Source organism: Falco peregrinus, chromosome 12, assembly GCF_023634155.1.
Source record: "Falco peregrinus isolate bFalPer1 chromosome 12, bFalPer1.pri, whole genome shotgun sequence".
NCBI lineage: Eukaryota > Metazoa > Chordata > Aves > Falconiformes > Falconidae > Falco > Falco peregrinus.
The window spans coordinates 10,896,914-10,917,857 of NC_073732.1; positions in this window are offsets into that span (position 1 = coordinate 10,896,914).

Consider the following 20,944-nt stretch of genomic DNA (forward strand, 5'->3'; position numbering starts at 1 on the left):
TCCAACATACCGTGTTTGTTCTGTAAGCTGACATAAATACCCATGATACTACATAATCTGTGGGGAAAAGAACCTCATGAAGCTAAATGTTTTGCGAAGTGGTGAAGTAAAACCATTTGGGATAACTACATTTTTCATGTGAATAACAGGAATTAGAGGAAATCATGCACATTAAGATTCAGCCGTTTTGAGAAACTGCATCAGAACTGAACACATTTCTCTTTAATGGAACTACTTTGTCACAAAAAAAAAAAGAAAAAGTTTATTCATAAGTTTTAGAAGAAATTATGACAATCCTCTCATTTCTGTAAAAAGGAATATTTCATTAGGTACTGGAAGAGGGGACATTTCCCCACAAGTTTGTTTGAGGTTTTTGCTAAGTACTGTAGAATATATCTGAAGTCTTTCCTAAATGGCATTGCTTTTTTTCTGATTTGCAATGTGATTTATTCTATGCCTTTATTTAAAAAGAAATACAATGCCTGGAACAAATAATATGCATCAAAACTAAACACCATCAGCAAGATGTTGTGAAGACCAGTGTAAAGCTGATCCACACTAGTTCCATCAAAAGATGTCTAAAAGACAGACAATGGTCTGAGATCTCTCTGGTGTATGATGGATCCAAGTGTAATATCTTTTTACTATTCTTCCTTTCTTTGATGATTAAACAGGAGTAAAAATAGAATCAAGGTAAAGTTTTCCATAACATTTTTATTTACCTACTTTTGACTTAAGAAATTATTGACCTCTGATGTAAAGTAGAAAACTGTTTCTCTTTTAAACCAGGGTACAGATGAGGTGCTATGCGAATGATTCCAAACCGAACTCCTCCAAAGCCACTGCATTTTTTCTTCTGCTCTGGTGCCTACACGCTGACAGATGGAATGACATGCTTTGGGTCAGGGGGCTTTTCCAACAAGCAGAACAAGTCAATTTACATTCTCATCAAGATCTAGCAGCTTGTGTTTGAGTTTCCTTTATTATATTGGTAAAGTATCCCACTTTAGAAAATACAAACTTACTTTATTAAAAGCAAACACTTGAGCCTTCTCATATCTCTCTTTATAAGGCTCTAGGCTAGATTGTCCTAACCAGAAAATTCTTTGATTTACTAATCAAAAGTGCAGCTTGTTTAATGTTGCATAAATTCCCACCTAAATACTTAAAGTGAGTTCAAGCACAACGCATTCACATCAGGTGCCAAATTCACCCTTCACTTACATTTGTGTAATGCCACAGACAAGGGGACTGCACACTGGTGAGGAAGGCTGTTTTCTTTGAGTGCTGAAATGACTCATGCTGCATTACAAAGTGGATAAGCAACTGTACAGAAAGTGAAAGATGCCAAACAAGGAACAAGCAACAAGTTTGTCTTAAAAAAAAAGCCTACCATTAAACTTGTATGCAAAAATAAACTAGAATAGAGCAAATATGAATCTTATTAAAAAAATATTTCAATGAGGTGGTGAATCCTGCACGTGATAAAGAAAGCCTGGAAAGATAAAGGGAAGTTCCTCACCTGGATAAAGGAAGCTTGAAGTCAGACACAGTGGTAGCCGGCCATTATTTCAGGGAAGCTTCAAGTAATTGACAGGATTACATTTTATTTGAAGGGAGAAGGGCATACAAGCATGTGGAGAGTTGTGGGTGTGTCAGGGCACCGAAGTAGTGAGATTTACTCAACAAGCAATATTACAAGATTTGCAATATTACAGAATTTGGTTCAAGATGTAAACTGCTGAAGAGTTACAACACATTTCTACACACATCCAAGTTACTTTTGTAGCATCAAAGGTGCAGTTATTCAGTAAAACAATCAAAAACTCAAGAAGAACACCCTAAAAAATAGGGAAGGTTGTTACCAGGAAATTAGAAGGAAAATGTAAATTGGTAAATAGTTGACTAAATTCTGGAGGCTATGGGTGACATGGATTATTAATTTATTCTGGGCTTCTAATACAGAACTTAAACATTGTGTTCCTACAGAGGAACTTAGAGATGTTCCAGCACCAATTATAAAGACAATCTCCTGGTGACTTCATAAAACAGTACAGGATTCAGAATTAATAACATTCAACAAGGATTTTTTTCAAAAGGATCAAAAATAGTTGGGTAGAAAGTTAAACAGATACTTAAAAGATCTCTCAGAAAATGAACATTCTGCCCAAAGAATACAGAGAACAGCACACAGTTTGGCATCCTACACTGAAGGTCGCAAAGTTTTGAGATGCTACCCAAGAACATGACAAGAAGTTGTTCTTCTTTTGCTTTGGGGTTTTCTTCCAGTGAAATATTATTAGCAGGAATTCTCCTCAAATACTTGTCAAGGTCATCAGATGATCATAGTGAAAGTGGAGTATTTAGGACAACACGGAAGCAGAAGAAAAACCTACACTTCTCTTTGGTCCTCGCTACAGAGGTCACTGGGAGATTTTTCATATTCAGAAATAAGATTAAAATTCTGCCAGACATCACTGTTACCATCCATGTCAAGCTCTAATAATCTGCTCAAAATCACTGGGTAAGTCAGATATACTTTTCATATCTATTAAAAATATGACTGCAGCCTAAGGAACCATATAAGTGCAAGCTGTGAAAGCCACTAGATACACTAAATAATTGAACCTATTTTCAACTTTGTTGCCACAAACACGCTGGTATAGCTACCTATATTTACTTGTTAAAGACATATTAAAAACTTAAGTCAAAAGTTAGAATGTTAAAATTTGATCCTGAATGGAGAAGTCCACCCATCCTTTCCCCCACCATCCCTCCTCCCAAGCTACATGGTACTGCAGCATCTCTAATTCTCACAGTAACACTACACCTGTGCCAAACTTCCCCAGGACATCTGAAGTGTAGGAATTTAGTAATTGCCCAGCATGAAAATACAAGTCTCTATAAAGCAAAACCGGGTAGATACAACTACAGACAAAGACAGAAGTGAGCCCAGAGCACTTATAGGAGAAAAATACAACATACCTAAGTGGGCCAATATGATTTATGTTGCAACCCAGAGCACTAGCACAAGACCCTCACTCCACAAAGCCAGAGCCTGATGGTCATTGAACAGTCTGACTGCTCCCCATGAATCATAATTACAGAAACACCTGTGATAAATGGCTAAAACTCACAGTGCTCAATAACCCCTACCTCCTTTCATTTTTTTAATTTTTTTTTTAAAAGTATGGCAGGAGCAGGAAGGGTAACACATACACATTTGCTTGCAAGAAAACTTGCCGAGAGACAGTTGCTAAAAGTTTCTTTGCTTTCCCTGCAGGGAAAAGAAGTGACTTTCCTTTTATCTATCAGCAGATATTTTTTTCCTTTTTGCATTCTAATGCATTGAATTATTTCCTGTGGCAAGATTAGCTATGTAAAGAAACCTGCTCTCATTTACTAGACCTGCAGGCTGTGAGAGATCCTCTTGTATTTGAGAGGGGGTAGAAGGGGAAAAAACCTCCCTTCTTTCTCACATTGTCAAGATTATAGTTTAGGGACACTTCCCAGGAGCAAAACACTCATTTACCACCACTACCGAAATCTCAGATGTTACATTGATCTTACAGTTTTACTGGGACAACGTCAGTTCCACACAGGACAGGGAAAGTGGTGACAAGTTGCAGTCTTTAAGTCTGGCAATGCTACCAGGTAACTACGGCTTAATAGGGAAGTTCTAGCAATCCAGTTTGCTGTGCAGCTTCATGTTCTTCCTGCATCTAACACCAAATGCTCATTGGTATGAGGAAAAGACAGGCAGTCTAGGTGTATTTATTCTGAAGTTCATCTTCAATAACTTACCTTTCTTTGGTAAAACCTTAGACAGGATTGATGGAAGCAGTGAAACAAGAAGGAAACAGCAAAAGCAGAAGCACGCTAGCTGTAGATAGGCCCATTCTCTTCATTTCAACTGACTCTGCATGGTCTTTCAGCTGTTGGCCCCACAATTCTGAGCAAAACTAAGATTTCTTTTTCCCCTGCTCATAATTCTAAGTTTAGGAGAATGCATGTCCAGAGACAAAACTCACCTGACACCAGCACTGAGTTTTCCCATAGCACTCAGTAGATCTTATGCACTGAGGCAGCTACAACCAACATTCAGTAGTACCAGACTTGTTGATTGTCCCTGTGCAGACTGTTGGCTGACCAAATCAACTCAGTATAAACAAAGTTCACGAACCCTTGCAAACCTGTCACCAAACCTGACCTTTCTCTCATGTCTAGCAAAGAGTCAGTGACACACGTTTCACACTTTCATGAATTCCTGTGTGAGAACACACTTGTGAGAAGAACTTTCACAGATTGTTCGATCATAATATTTTCATCTAAAAATGTGATGTATGAGTCTGTTGCACAGTTTGTTAATTGGAAAAGACAATAATTCATCTAGAAAATTTCCACAAGACAACCTTTTACTAAGTGAATGCAAAAGCAAATATCATTATGTAAATATGAAATGAAACAGAACCCATGAATACTGAAAATAAGAGGACACAAAAGCCACTAGTTTTATAGTCACATACATAATTTTGTCAGAAGTAGTGTTATAGTAAGAAGCCTGGAATTACTTATGATTACATTCTGAGATACCTCTATCTCCAGGGCTCTTTCACCCTTCAGCCAAGCTCCTCACCTCTCCCCAGATGCCTATTTCTCATCCTCTTTGACTCCTTTGAGCTTCAAACTCCTTACACCACCTAGCTGGGGCTCAGTCTTCCAGCACAGCAACATTCTCGTGTTTGCCCCATTTGGTACTAACTCAGCAGGACAACAGAGGTGTATGTCTTATCACCACACTGCCATGGTTCCATCAATGGCTAGGGCTAGTCCATAAGTATTTTTTTTATTCCAGTATAGGTTAATTATCAAAAGATAAGCACTATTTTGGAGAACTAATTCAAAATGCTCATGAATTACTCCCTCAGAGAAAAGAGGGGAACTATTCAGTGAGAAAAGAATGTTCTTAGCAGCAGTGTTTGTGCTAATATGTCTCAACCTAGACTTTTACTAGGGTGAGTCTTTTACTGCCAGTTTTTATACCATTGCTGAATCTGGGTAAGAAAATATTCAGTCTAGCTCCCCAAAACACTGACTAGCTTGTAATTAAAGGTAACAGTTCAGAGTCCTAGTTGACTGCCAAGTCTACAGTGATCACGTACACGAAAAATTAATGCCACTCCTTAAAGAGAGTAGATGTAGCTAAAATAAAGGTAAAAAAATTAATTTTATAAAGTATGAACCTGAGGTCAGTCATTTACAAAAGGAAGTGTTAAAGCATGATCTCTATTGTCGTTACACTGCAGAGGCTATGAAGTAGGGGATTAACACATAGCCCACCGCAGGTTTACTTTTAAGATGGTTCTCAGGGCATGGAGAGAAGTCCATTCCCAAGTGGGCAGTACACAACTAGCATGAGAATTGGTCAAAACTCCAGCTAAAGAGCAACAGCCAGTGAGCCTTACAGCAGTCTCGGATGACTGCACAACCATATTGTGATTAAGCATTTTTGATGTTACAATATTCCTCAGCTTACACTGTGGGAAAAGACTGTATACTGACTGGGGAATCAAATCTGTACTAAGTAAGCAGGGACAGTTTTAGGGTTTTGTTTGGTTTTTTTTTTTAATGGTGGTGTTAATTTGTCATTAATGCACAGCAATTCTGATGATTTATTGCTTATGAGTAGCCCTGATCCAGTACCATAATTCCCATACAGAATACCGCATACTCAAAGGGTAACAGTTTTTCACATTGACAGTCATTTCTCAACCCTCCATGAAAGTGGCATGAGAAACTCCTAGCAAATTACTTGTTAGATCATTAAAAGCAAAGGGAAAAACATCTGTGCTCTTTGTTCTCTAAATATTTTACTGAGCTGCCACCTTCACTGTTCTGGAGTTACACAGGTCTCCTGACAAGTGGCTCAGGTCCAACACATGGAGCCCCAGACCTGTAATCCCCCTTCTCCCACACATCCAAGATGCCTTAGAGGTGAGTGAGACCTTCAGTCCCTGCCTACCTACATATTTATCTTGCTTTTCTGCCCGAGGCCATTTCTGTCACAAAGCCCATGGAAGCTTCATATGAAAACTCCATGTCTCAGAGTGGGAACAAGAATGGTATCCTTGGTTTGTCTTTCAGCTGTCTCCACAGATAGTTTGGGCTCTGAGCCCTTTTACTACTACTGCTTAAAACTCTAAAATAAAAGAGTTTTAGCCCAAAACAAGTCACTTAAGAAGGGAATGTCTTTCAAACAGTGGAATTGTAAAGTGCAAATCCAAGAACAAGCTGGTACATTACATAGTACCAGCAATTAAATTTACTATGTATTACATACTGTGATATATCACATAAGCATTATAAAATATAATGTATTACTGTAACACTATTGCTAAACAGTAAAAGTATTTTTTACATTGCCGGAAAGCAACATGATACACACCACAATACTGTGTTAGTTACTATATGAGAGTTGCCATCCTGAATTAGTTTGAAGGTCCATCAAGCATGGTATTGACTGACACTAGTATTAGATATTTAAGGAGGGAGTCCCTACGGGGGCAATTAGACTAATTTACCCATCAGGGAAATTCCTTTTTAAACTCCATCAATTATCCCGTGAGGCATAGGGATTTATATCTCTTATGTTTTTAATCCTTTCTAACATAACTGTAGGTTATCTTATTACACTTATAAATATTTAACCCTTTTTCAAAATCTAAGCTCATTTCACTTTGTATGACAATTTTAAATCCCATATATCCGTCTCCTGTGACATGCAGATAAACACAACAAGAATGCATGTTAACTGGAAAACTATTAATGGGAATTGCATAAAAGTCTGTCACATGTACCAAAAAAAATTTAGCAAGGCTGGTCACTGAGAAAACTATTATAAACATTCAACTTAATGTGTTCCAGTTATGTTCTGTGGATCAAATAACTGCATTGAGAATGGCAAAGTTGAGTGTCATATGTCACAAAAGTAGTCTTTAGGATCTTCTCAACAAATATCAGTAAGCCTGGTTTTGTGAGTGTTTTTCCTGTGTTACAATACCCAGTACATCATCCAGCTTCTCAACACAGAAACACAGATGGAAGTCTGTTTTGTCAGACCTGTAATTCAGAAATTTAATGGACAGAAACACACAATACTGCTGGGGAATTCAGCAGGAGACCCCACGTTCACATGGAAAGCAGTGAAAAATTTCTCAGGCATCCCCCACCACCACCCCCCCCCCCCACGAGTGGCCCCTTGAAAGAAAGGCTATACACAGCTAGTTTTCCTGCTTGCTGCAGAGCTGCTAGAAATTGGTTGAGGTAAGGAAGCATGGGAATCAGCTGATCATATTAACAGGCACTTTCCTAGCTAGCCTTGGGAGCCAAATAAGAAAGGTTTAGAAAAAACAAAGCAGAGGTCCTGCCAGCTCCATGCATATAACAGGACATAGGTCACATCATGTGATTCCGCAAGGAAAAGTGCATCCACAATAGCACTTCCCAAACACAGGTCTGGAAAACTGTTACATTCTGATCTGGAGAAAAATCTGAAAGAGTCATATAATTAATCCAACATACACATTAAAGAAAATGTTACTTTTTTCTTAGTAGCTTTGAAATAGTACATCAACTTTCTGAAGACAGAAAAGGCAGCCTGGAGTCACATTAAACCATTAGCAACTTTTTCTCCAGGTATGCAAGGCTACCAGAGTGGGGGAAGGGTTTTCTGGCAACAGTTTAAATACTCTTCAAGTAATTATGCTCAGCTCCCCTCTGACTGCTGTGACTGCCAAGTTTTTCAAGTGTTTCCTCCTACTTTCCTACTTTTACCCAGGAAACTTGATTGATGCACAGCTACCATTCCTAGGGGCCATTCACATCTTCTAAACTACCAGCTCCATACAGGGCTTTTCTCTGCTCTCCTGTACACAAACATGAAAAAAGAGGAGCCTCTTCCCCATCCAAACCTCTATCAACCTGTACCAACATCTCCTGACAGGTAGGCATGCACAGCAGAGACAGGTTGTGAAAAGAGGTACTTATCTCTCCTATGTCTTCTTACTGTGAATCACTGTGGATAAGTTATTCCTAGCATCGCCAGGGAGGATCAGGTAGACTCTGAGACCAAAAGTTAACATAAAACCTCCCATAAAATTCCTGCTTTTCTAACACAGCATACAAAAAAAAAACCCACACACAAAAACATGCATGAACAATCAATGTCACAGCTCACCAGATTAAACATCAGGAGTATTTCACATCAGTCCCAAAACTGAATTAAATGTCATGCAAGATGAAAATTTTTGTTTCTGGTCAAAAACCCCTTTCCCTACAGCCAAAATTATTGTAGTCTTACTTGGTTTGGGCTTTGGGTTTTTTTTTTTATTTGTTGGGGTGGCAGGGACAGCAGTTAAGGGATTTTTAATAAACACTAAAGAACTAAATTCACCAAGTAGCAATTTGCCAGTAGTTGGAATGATTACAGTTATCACAGAAAATAGAGGTTCACATTCCCATGCTCTAGCAAGCATAGAAGCAATCCGAGCCCAGGTATCCTATATCATACTCCAGTATTGCATCCCAGAAGTGCACAAACTATAAGGATGGAAGGATGCACGAGCAGTACCTTACACCATCCTCGCTGGCTCTGTGATAGGCACTTCAGTCCTGACACATTTATTCAACTGAAACCACTTCCTGAATTAAAATAATCTAAGAATAATTTAATGTGAACCAACACTAGATTTTTCTAATGAACACATTAAGCAAAAAAGAATCACCCAGCATGAAACTAAAGCTGCAATTCTATAAAACTGATGCGTGTAACTTTGGAAACAACATTAGTGGAATAACATAGAAAGGATTTTTCTGTGGCTTCTAGGAAAAAATAGGCCATACCAACTGTGGTGGTGGGACTGATCAGGGGAGCATCCTAGAAACTTCCTCACACAAACCCTCCCCTCTGTATTAGGTGCAAAAAGCTTTCTTGCACCTGCTCCTCTGCACCTGGAGGTAAGCACACTCACTGAAGATAAAAATCGACTAAGGCAGTATTACCATACCACCACCCCCAAAGAGAAATGCCAGGAGCTGGGGGATGCATAACAGACGCCAACAGAAGCAAGATTATGGCTACCTGAAATGCCACAGGCAACTCCCTATACAACACAGTGCTATTCAGGTCAAAAAGCATTTTAGTTGCAGCACACCACAATTTCTGACTATGTTCTACTTATTTAAAACAGCTTCTGCCAGTCGGGAAGAAAAGGAAGGTGTCTGCTGGCCCTCTGATACTTGTTCTCTCTGGAGGAGTAAGAATATTATTTAGGAATGTCATTACTGGCAACATTTCAAAGCTATTCAGTGCCAGATTTTTACAAAATCCCATGTATAACTAAGTATCTCCCTTTCCATGGCCACTGTCAGATACAAAGGGAGAGCAATGCAGCCAGATTCCAATCCCCTGAACAAGGGGTCACTGGAAGGCACAGCTCACCAAACATGCTTTTTGAAAAAAGAGAATAAGCCTAAACATTATTCCTTTCCTTAGTTAATAGTTGCTAGCAAATGGCTTATATTTTGCTGCTGGAAGACTCAAGATAAAACACCTTTCCCCCTGGGATATCATCTGAATCCTAGCTGCTCATCCACTAGAAATATCCTTATCTTTCAAACACCTGACAGAACGTTGCATTTCCCAGCAGAAAAATCCCTTTTTCTAGTCCTAACAGATTTCCTAGCATGAATACCACACTCCCTCTCCATGCTTTGGTAGGCTTTCCAGTTTACCGCTTGCTCTGGCAGATGACCCACATTCACCACGACTCCACATTTTACTGCCTCTGAAGGCCTTTAGAGAGACGCTTTGCACTGAACTAAGGCACCCAAGTCAGCAGTCTCTTCACCCCAAACCGTCAAGGGAAAACTCTCTAGTGACACATACTGAGAGGCTCAAAGGCAATTCTTTTATCCATACATTACACAAATGCCCTAACACATTGAAGCTCTTTACTCAAGCCTCTCCTTTCAGCTCAAATTAACCCACAATGGATGAAGATCTGAAGCCACACAACATATGCCTGCATGCATCCTAGCCAGCAGCTTGTCAAAGAAAATCAGAAGGCCTAGCTGACGAACTATTACCTTCTAAGGAATTTCCAAAACCAAAAAGTCTGAGATGGCTTTTTAGAAGGAAAAGGAACACTTTCAACAAGTAGAAAGGGCAGCCAGGAGACACCTGGCAGTAGAATGGAGAATTCTAAGGAAGCAAAGGCCAAAACTGTCCATCAAGGAACAGGGGACAAAAATATCACAAGCAGCCACAACAGGTCCAGCTCCCTTGCCCCTAGAACCAGAATCGGACTGTCTATACTGGGCAGGCATATGGGGAGCTGTTCGTGCCAATGGCACATATCTGAGCCTACCAGGCAACCAAACTACAGCCAGGCAGGCTGTCCTAGAGCTGCTGCTAGCTGTCCACAGCACACAAGGCAAGCGAGCTGGGGAGCGCTGCACATACGGACACTCACTTGCACTCACCTGCCAGCAGCACTGTAGCCAAACCCAAAGAGAGGACTTGCAGGAAGGACTTCCAAAGCCTAGAATGACATTTTCCAATTTGAATGCAGTTTAATTTCTGGGATAACCTAGAGAAATCAATGAAGGGTCTGTCTGACAAACCGTAGACACTGTATTTAGCTAGACTACAGCTGTTAGCGTAGACACTAACAGCTAGAGACATCCAAACCCCAGGCAAATCCCCACTCCACTTCACTGGAATCTAGTGTTTGAACTTGGATCCATCCCTTATTCCCTAGAGCTGATACTACTGGGAACTGCATAGGAGATAATTTTCACCTGCTGTAGCACTGCCGCCAGAAATGTGGCGAAAGCATGGGTATTAGAAAGATGAGTGTCAATATTTCCAAAACTCAGTACTTCCAGGAATTAAATCAGAGTGCCAAAACAGCTGATTTGTTGGCATTTAGATTTAATCTAATACTTCCCCCTTCCAGGAACAACATCAAATTTTAGTGAATAGACAGTGCTACTGCAAGTGTTCATGTTTAATAGCTTTTCATCCACAGGCACCAAGGATTTTGATTCACTGGACTGTACATTTCAGAGTTAACTTCACACTCTCTCCACCTGTAGTCTAGTAATAGACAGTCATTTATTGCAGGTGTATTAAAATGATTTGATCAATGTGTGCTCGGCAAGGTTTTAATTTTAATAGCATGACATGCATGGTATTATAAGTCCTATCTTATAGCTCTCTTGGCTGTTATAAAGAGAATTTTCATCTCATTGGCTTTTGAAATGCAAAATACTTCTTTTGGTTTTCTTCCATAAAACTGTTTCAATGCACTTAAAATTTTCATTATGTTTTTGAAGGATTTCTCTACTTAATTTTAATTGAATTTTCATAGAAGTTTCCTTAACTTGTCCTTCAATTATACATGTGGCTTCCACAGATTTCTTTCCTCAGAGTTCTCTGTTCATTCTTGAATGCCCTCAAAATCACTTGAAAGTTTGCCAGAATTTAATTCTCATTGACAAATAAGAGTCTCCCATTCTAAATGAATTTCCATGAGCAACCAAAAAGATATTGTGGTACTGGGTTTTGATTGTAAATCACACTAGGGATGATTTTAAGAAGTTTGAAATACCACATTTAATTGTATCACTTTGTCTCACTGTGAGTTACCTCACCTCCCTTGAATCTTTACTAAACTGAACAGTATGTGAAAGCCTCAACCGCAGCAGTAGAATTTACTGCAGTAATTTAATCAAAAAACCAAGAGTAAACCATGACGAACATGTGATTAGCTCTGAAGAACAAATACTCTGGACTGGTAATTCAAGAGAAAAGGCCATCTGATACATGGCATATGATACACAGAAAGTGAGCATCAGACAGACCAAGGCAGACTGTTGATTTATTTCTGGCAACAAATAAGAGGAGCAGGAGCCATTACAAAAGTAAATAGACTTCTGTTCTATTGCAAAATGCAATGCTGCAAACTGATGTTACGTTTCAGCAAGGATGTTAAGCAGAATGTCGTTTGAGTCTTCAGTGAGATGTTTTAAAATTTCATTTTTAAATTACTTAAATTATTGTGCTTAAAAACACCGAACAGAACCAGGGTACTGCTGTGCCAGCTTGGTATTGTCCAGAAATATCATAAGAGTAATACCTGGGACAAAACCACACAAGAAAATAAGGAAAAAAAAATGAGCAGAAACTTTTCAGAACAGAAAATAGCAGCTGAGATCTAGACAGGGCTGCACTGCAGCTGAGGTGCCATGTACCTATGCACTGAATGACAAGACTTTATATGTCTACAGTCTTCAAGAAAAAAGGAAATTGAGTGCCATGAGTTCAAAACCTCTGTTTTAGTTCATAGCACAGTTATACACCAAAATTTAATCAAAATAAGCAGTGAGCAGGAGTGCTGGTCTCTTCTTGGCCACAATTTCCTTTCCATTGTCTCATACTGGAAGAGTAGAGATACCACAAAGGAAAACCCTCTTCATTTCCAGTGTGGCACAGTTGCAAGCAGGGTTGCCTCACCGACTGCTACCACAAATCTACCTCTTTCAGACTAAGGCACAAATCAATGTAACTGTTGCTGAGTCCATCCCATTAGCACATGAAGGGAATCCAAACAGGTGAGAACAGTCTGATGTCAGAAGAGCCACATGCTTCCTCACACATTACACCTCAGGCACTTACCACAGTAGCTTTTCTTCCTTTTCCACACAATTTGTACCCAGATCCACTAGTATCGGTGCAATCTGCCTTTATTCAGGGGAATAGATATAGCTTCATTAAATGGATGCATAAAGACGTTCGTAAAGATGCACAGATTATATTAACAACTCCTACATTACTGGAAGCTTCTTTTAAATTCATCCCTCTTTTCAGGCAACTTAACAGAAGCTAAACATACCTGTTACACTCAGGAAATGTTTTTTTTTTTTTTCTTACTATCCACAAATAACACCTGGGCAGAGATGAGCATTAGCAGCAACACAAAAACTCTGTACACCAATGCTTTCCTTCCTCATCAGAAAAGCTGCTGAGAACACCAGGAAGAAAGGAGCTAAGACTCAAATTTACACACTCCAACTCCTGCTTCAAGGCTTAACAGAAGCATATGGATAAATAAACTGACTTCAATAGCCCAGAAATTTGAACAAAACACTGCACTGGTCTTAACCATAACTAAATACAAGGTTAATCACTGAAGTGAAAGCCCCAAGCTTGCAAACTCATGCCATTACAAGAGTGAATTCTCAATGTCCTGGAGAGAGGGAGGAAAAATAAAAAAAGAAATCACAAGTATAGGACAGCTAGATGACCTAATTACTGCTGCATGAGCACTGATTTCAGACAAGGCTTCCAGCTCATGCATGCTACAGCAAAACAAACAGCACTTAGATTAAAAGCTGAAGCCCACTGCCCCTAATGTGCCAGGTCATTCAAAATGAGGTAACCCAGCTGTTTTCTCTTTGCTTCAGAAGATCAGTTCACAAATTAAATCTTTCCTTGCAGAGCAACAGCAAAGTGTAACCATTTTTGTGATGAAAGAACGAGAACAATGTTCAGTAGGTAAGAGGGGGAGGGATGAGATTTAGCAATCAGCCATAACATGACCAGCCAGTGTATCAGTAGAGTTGCCTGTTGTCAAATCAAGAGAAGTCACAAAAAACTATGGCAAAAAGGATCCTTGGAGAGAATTACCACCCAGGGAAAGATTAACAGGATTCTGATAATACACCTAAACAAAAATTACTCTGTTTTTATATTTCAGATGTCACAACTTTGTCAGAAAAAGATCAAAACTGGAGATTAAGCACAAGGAAAATAGATTCTGGAGTAGTTTTACCTTTCCCACTTTTAGGTCCCTAGCATCCTTAGCACACTAAGTAACAAAATGTGATTTATCACAACTAATTACATTGCTGTGAGGTAATTAAGAAACTTTAAAAAAAAATAATCACAACAGCCATCCCCGTTCCTTTATTTTCCAATACCTTACATGAAGCCACGATGACTTTGGATTGCCCATTTCCCCCTCTTCCTCCCTGTGTGTAGAGTTACACAGAGAAGCCCCTTCTCCACTGGCAGGCAGGTCTCTGTTGCAGTGTAAATCTACATTGACTTCACAACAGAAAACTAAAGGCAAACAAAGAAGCAGGACTTCACCTTTGATTTCATGTCAGCCTTTAATTTTACACAACCAGATTTCATTGTTGGAAATAAACACAAGAACATAAATACTAAAGACTTTCTCCAGGTGAGATTGATTCACAACACTTCTTGGGTAATAAACAGCCAGAGTGGTTTCTTCCAGCCTCACTTCTATTAGTGCACAGGCCAAGGGCTGAGCAGCTACACACAGGCTGCTGCCTGGGGAAAACTCTGAATCCAAGTGCTTCTTTTCCATGGTCAACTTATAGACTTAGAAATATAGACATAAAATAGACATTTTATTTCAAGGCTTTTTTTTCATGGAGCATATTTAAATACAGGTACCTCCATGAAGGGAGTCTAGAGACACATTAGGCTATCTATGAGGAGACAGAAATGAGATGCAGTCATGTGCAAAGGGTACTCTGAGAACGAGGTACCTCTTGAATTCCACAGACACCCAGGTCAGAGATTTGAAAAGACCTACAAGTGGTACACATGCTGTCTGCTGGCTTTCTGCACAGGGCAAGCGCCATCTATGCTAACAAACACGCTTGTACGCTTATGAAGAAACACACTGAGATGACACAGTCTGTTTCCTTTTAACTGTATGCAAGTCTTAAATTCCCACATTTTACAGACAGTTGATGTGGCCTTTTCATACTGAAACAAATATTCAGTACAAACTTCCCAGCTCTATCTCCAAGTCTCATAGCGTATTTTTTTTTCATTTTATTTTTAACCGCATGGAAATCAAAATGGGGGGGTGGGGGGTGGGTGGGAGGTGTTTTGATTTGGTTTTTTATTTTGATTTCATATGCTTTTAAAAAAAGTCTTAGGGCCATAGAATTAATGATCTCCAGATCCCAGTGTGCCATAAAGTCTCAAAGACCAGAAGGCAAGTAAAAAGACTTCCATCTTTCTTTTTAACTCTTACCATTTTAAATCAATTTACTTACACTATTAGGCAATACAGAATGCCATAGTGATGAGTCATAAAATGATTTTTTTTTTAATAGGCGGTTTTCACCAGTCATGCATGTTTACAGAAAGAAATGGGCAATCCAAATGCAGTAATTTTCTATGAAAGTAGTACATAAGCTGGTCTGCATACATGCATTGATTCACCTGTTTTAAATTGACCTGAGTCAGTCTTCTATCAAAGTTGTAAAAACCAAAACCAACTCCGTGTAAAGTGATGCCTGCTACCTACCACGAGAACAGGGCCCTTGCATAAGGGGGGAGCTATGGGAACTGCAGCAGTGGAAATAATTGCTAATCTACAGGCTAGATAATAGGTGCCCCTTGGAGCTGCCCTGCAGCAGGCAGTGCAGGCAGCATAAGCAGCCTCCAGATTCTTTATCTGAAACCCAGAAGCATCTGGAAAAAGCCACATTTCAGCAGTGCAATAGAAAGGCACCATCATTCCTGCTGCTTATCTGCAGGAATCTCCTGGGAGTGCTTCTTCCTGCATAAACTGTAATTACAGGGGCCTAATCAGTAAATTCCATGTTATATTTCATCTCGTTAATTGTCTACGTTACTTTCAATCCTTCCCTCTCATAATAGATCTGAGTGAATATGTAGAAACAAAATAAGTGAAGAAATAAGCAAAGGCTCCCCTTTAAATGGAGTGGGCTTGTTTCCAAGGCCACACAGAGAAACAGAGGGACATAATACTGTAAATGAACTAGAGCTTCAGTCACCTCATACATCTGCAGCAACTGTTTTGGCACCATGTCTTTCAGCCAACAAAGGTTTTATTAAACATTTGTATATACAAGTTGGGTTTTTTTCATGACCTACATAGAGGCTACTATGATATAGTGGCTGCATGTGGACTGGAGAAATGTTTCAATTATGGAAGCTCTCTCTATATTTAAAAAATATCTCTGTTAGTCTTCTGTCTGCCAGTCTAGTGAAGCAGCCAATTTGGAAAAGCACCTTGTATGAATACCATAGCAGTCTCTGAGCACTGTTGGCATCTTCCATCGTTTAACAAGGCATAAAGTCCACAACTGCAAATCCAGCCCATCCCTAACAGTATGTTATGCAACACCTGTTTGCATACATTCTGCATTACATGGAATCCCTGAGGAACAGTCATCTCTACCATGTTTATCTGCTGCAGTTTGGAAGGCAGTTCCCTCCAGCTCTCAAAAACAGTGTAGAAAGGGAAACTAATATTTATTCTGTCCCCTTATAGATATCCATCTTTGAGAGACCTCCTTTGCCACGGTTCAACCAAAACACACAGCAAAGGAAGGAGAGGGGCTGGTGGGAATTTGACCAAAGACTTTATTTTTTCAAGATTTGATTGTTATGCATTTACTTAATAGGGCACTTAAGTGTTGCAAACTAAATTCAGCACTCAAAACCAGAAGTTAGTCTCAGAGAGATCAGATACATATTGGGACAGATTTTTCAGAATTTATTTTTCAGCAAGTTTTTTAAAAAATCTGGCCATATTGCTAGTGATATTGTTATTCTCCCACTTTTTTCATGGGGTTGCACATTAGTCTTGAACTCACCTATGGAACAACCTCTACTGCCCAAACTCATTTGAATCTACATCTTTCAGGTGAATGCTCCAACATCTCCTATGAAGCTGTCCTATGTACATTTAAATAGTGCATTTTGCACTGCTAGTACTAGAAAAATCCTTCCCTAACCAGCCCTTAAGTTCTGTGGCCCCTTTATTGCTATCCCATGCCCTTTCCCAAACAAAGGGAACAGAATGAAGTTACAGATCTCAGCCACAATCTCACAGCCACCCAAGGAGACATCCTGCCAACCTGAACTGCACCTGGAAAACAGCATGACAAATTGAACTAATCCTTAGCAATCTGCATATAAAAAAAAAGTGCTTAGCTCATGTTATGCCACTCACTACATATTCAAGTTGATGTGTACTCAAGCTGACCTTTGTGCTTCTGATGTTGTAGAAACAAACACTTTCAGATTTCATAATGCTCAAGACTAGAAGACTAACTCAGATGATTTTCAAAATATTCAGTGCTGTGATGTGCCAGATAACAACCAAAATGTTATGCACTGGGTGAAGAATTGTGAGCAATGGGGTTTTTTATTCCCCCATAGCTTTCCTTTCTCATGGACTTCCCAACTCAAGCCCACACAGCCAGCTGAGCTTTGGGAGGGGCACACAATCAAATATAGATTACACAGACACTGCAAAATATCTTCCATCTCACTATACTTTGTATCCCAGTATTTGCTGTAACCATTCTATGCAGCACAATGTGAAGGAACTCCTTGTGGGATAGCATCCAGTAGCAGAAAAACAATACATACCATCCCATGAGAACAGTAATTTTTGAGCTAATCAGCCTATAGTAACACTCTTGGGGGTCTAGGAGAATCTCAACAATAATCAGAATTTCCCTGGCTGAATAGCTCATAGGAAATATTTCTGGAGTGAGAAATTACAAGTTTCCAAAAATCCTGGGATACTACCTGGTTATTTACATATATATATAAATAAATATATATACACACAGTGCTTAGCCTGGTATGAACTAGTAGTTGCAACATACAACCCAGGGAGCATTCTTCCATTTCCTCAATTTTGTATTTACACATTTATTCTGGAATTAAAAACAAAAAAGCAAGATTGATATGAGACTTTATCTGTTCTCTCACAAAGCCAGTCAACTACAAACCCACCTCCTCATCAGATTTGCAAAGTTATAAAAGTGATTACTGTAAAGGACTGCAGTGCAGGTTCATGTGTGCAGGTGGAATCTGCCCTTCCGAGTCCATTGCCATTCTAATCAACAGCCATTAGAAAACAAGTAATCAAAAAAAAAAAAAATTTCCAACAGTCAAATTCTGCACTCTGATACCTCAGCAGCTTTGAGGGATAGTCAGAATTAAACCCTGTGAATGCAAAAAAGAAAGCAGCCTGTGGACACTAACTTTCATCGGAACCACAGAATTGCTATTTGGTTATTGATTAGCAGATACTTTTCACATTGATTACAGCTAGATTCAAAATGGTAAGCATGTAAAAAATAAAATTGGGTCAGCCTTGTGAGAAATTGTCAAACAGCCACACAAAAGCACTGAATAACACAAAGTTGTGCTGAGGAGGTCTTGACATAGCTCCCCTGATGCTTAGACGTACCATCATATTATCCATTATATATGTAAATATATTGATTTTCCAATAGAGTGGCCACAATAACACACAGAATTGGTTTTGACACCAGCAATAGGTTTCTTGGCTTTCTCCCATGATTTACAACCAGAGTAACAGTCTCCCTCACTTTCAGACATGAAGAAAAATAAATTTGCTCAAGCTTATTTGAACTGTGCTTAGCCACAAGCTGTCCTTGCTCACATTACACCATTTCAGCTACTACCAGGCAGAACTTCAGATGCTTTCACTCAGAAATTACAATTATTTCATTTTTTGTATTATTTAAAATATTAACCATCATTTTCCTCCTAAACAGGAAAGACTGGCTGCCATCTATCAAGAGACTAAATAATGTCTAGGCAAATAAGTTGCATTTGAGTTTTTTTTGTTTTCATTGCTTTCCAGTGCTGCCATGGGCCAACAGGATGTACTTGAACAGGTAGATAAAATCCAGCATGATTTTTCAAATTTATAGAATGCATTTGAACCTAATTGATGAGAACTATAATTAATATGCAAATAAATCTTAGGTAAGCATCCCAAAAACATATGAAGCAATATTAGGTACGGATTGACCTCATACCCAGAAATATTTGTTCTATTTAAAGAAACGTCAGTCATGTGTTAGACTCATGAGGGCCCAAAATGTCCCTGACAGTCCAGAGTGTGATGGCTTCCACAAGTAGCACATGTAGTCGGGACCTATTTTATCACAGTAGCTTTATTATAAGTTGCTGAGTGTTCTGTGTCAAATCACGAATGAAGTCTCCTGCCAATGACAAAAAAAAAAGCTAGTCCCTCTTCAGTTTCTGATAAGTGCTATAACTAGGATATGGTTAGAGTAAGTCTACACTGTGGCACAGGGATGCCAGGGTTAGTGGTAAAGCAGCAGAGTGCTAGAAAGTCTCCAGCTGAAGAACTCTACAGTCAGCATTCATGGCTACAATGCCAGAGTGGCCTGACTGCTGGTAGTACGTCACTGAATTTGCATGAACCAAGGATGGTATTGCTCCCCAGATGCTACAGTCTGCCACAGAAGAGTCCTAACCTATCCTTTGATTTCATTAACCAACAAACTGCAACAAACTGAACGTATGTTACATGTTATTAGACAGGAACGGAGTACAGGAAAAAGAATGCCAATGTGCTACAGTGCAACTTGATGCAACCACACCTGAAATATCCATGTAATATTTTACACACACATGCAGACACACACCCAAAAAGCATACAATAGCAGTGGAAAAGGCTCACATAGTACAAGAATTAAGGGCTATTAAATGAAGCTAAGAAGCAACAGGTTCTAAACAAAGACAAAGACATTATGCATACATCACACAATTTCTAGTTAAACTATGATACAGGTAAATTCCTGACAAGGGGTGTTGCAGATACCAAAGTTTATGTCAGTTTAAGGGGAGCCTGCACAAGTTAATGAAAGAGAAGCCCCAAAAGGTTACTAAATAATAGATGCCATCTCTGCTTTGCAAGTCTCTGAGCTGCAAGCTATTGAAAAGCTATTAAAAGTGTTTGGACAAAGTATTCCTACATGCTTGTCCTATCTGAAATTCTTTAGGCATCCACTTCTGGTCATTGCTGCAGACAATGACTAGGCAAGGTGAACCTTTAGTCTGAAACTGTTTAGCTACCATATTTTTATGACTTTACAATGGTATCATTGCAGGGCAGGCTATCATAGCACAAGTTTAATCAAGCAGAGCTGCAGAAATATGTCAGTATGGGGTTTAACACAGAGTAAATTAGTGAGTGGCCTGGAAGCCAGGAAAATTAGCCAGTGCTAAACTCAGTCCTGCTGTGACTGGACAGTTTCTGGCACCTCAGAAAAAAAAGGTGGTGTATTTCAGCCATAAATATGCTGAGATTATGAAACATGGATCAATAGGAAGCATTTTAGGTGTCCAGCTTTGATACAATGGAAGCCCAGCCCCAACCTAAAATTCTTCATGAAGCGTAACTAGAAAAAACACAGAGAAAACAAAAGTTAAGATGTGAGAGGCAGGGCTTTTTTGTTTGTGCTTGTTTTTTAAAATCAGATCTTATCTTTGAAATAAGGATTTAAGGCACTTCCCATGCATAATTTCTGGCAAGGATGCTTATAACATCTTGTTGACATTTCACAGCTATACCTCAGCAAATACTTCACGCTGTTGGTGATTATTTATTGTTAGACATACAACAACTATAGAATATTTCATTTCAGTAAAATACTATTCTGGGTAAGGAGACCTGAACAGGGCCTCCACTGCAAAACACTATTATTAATTCACCAGCTATGGCTAGCTCTAGCCACAGAGTAGACAGTGGCTTCCTGGGGGCAGCAAGGTAACAACAACAGAAAGTGTCCCTGTTTCTTTCCTGGTTGCTCTGGAGTGTTGAGATTGAGCAAGTTCTGTGATAAACAAGCTGTGTGATAAACAGTAAAGACGCTGCTGACTGTATTACCCTGTGCTTGCTTCCACCTTTCACCCTCCTGCTACTGCCTTGGGAGATTTTGCAACAGTGACCTGGGCCAAGGGATGCCAAAGGCACCTACCCCAACATTCCCATTGTTTCATCTGACCCCA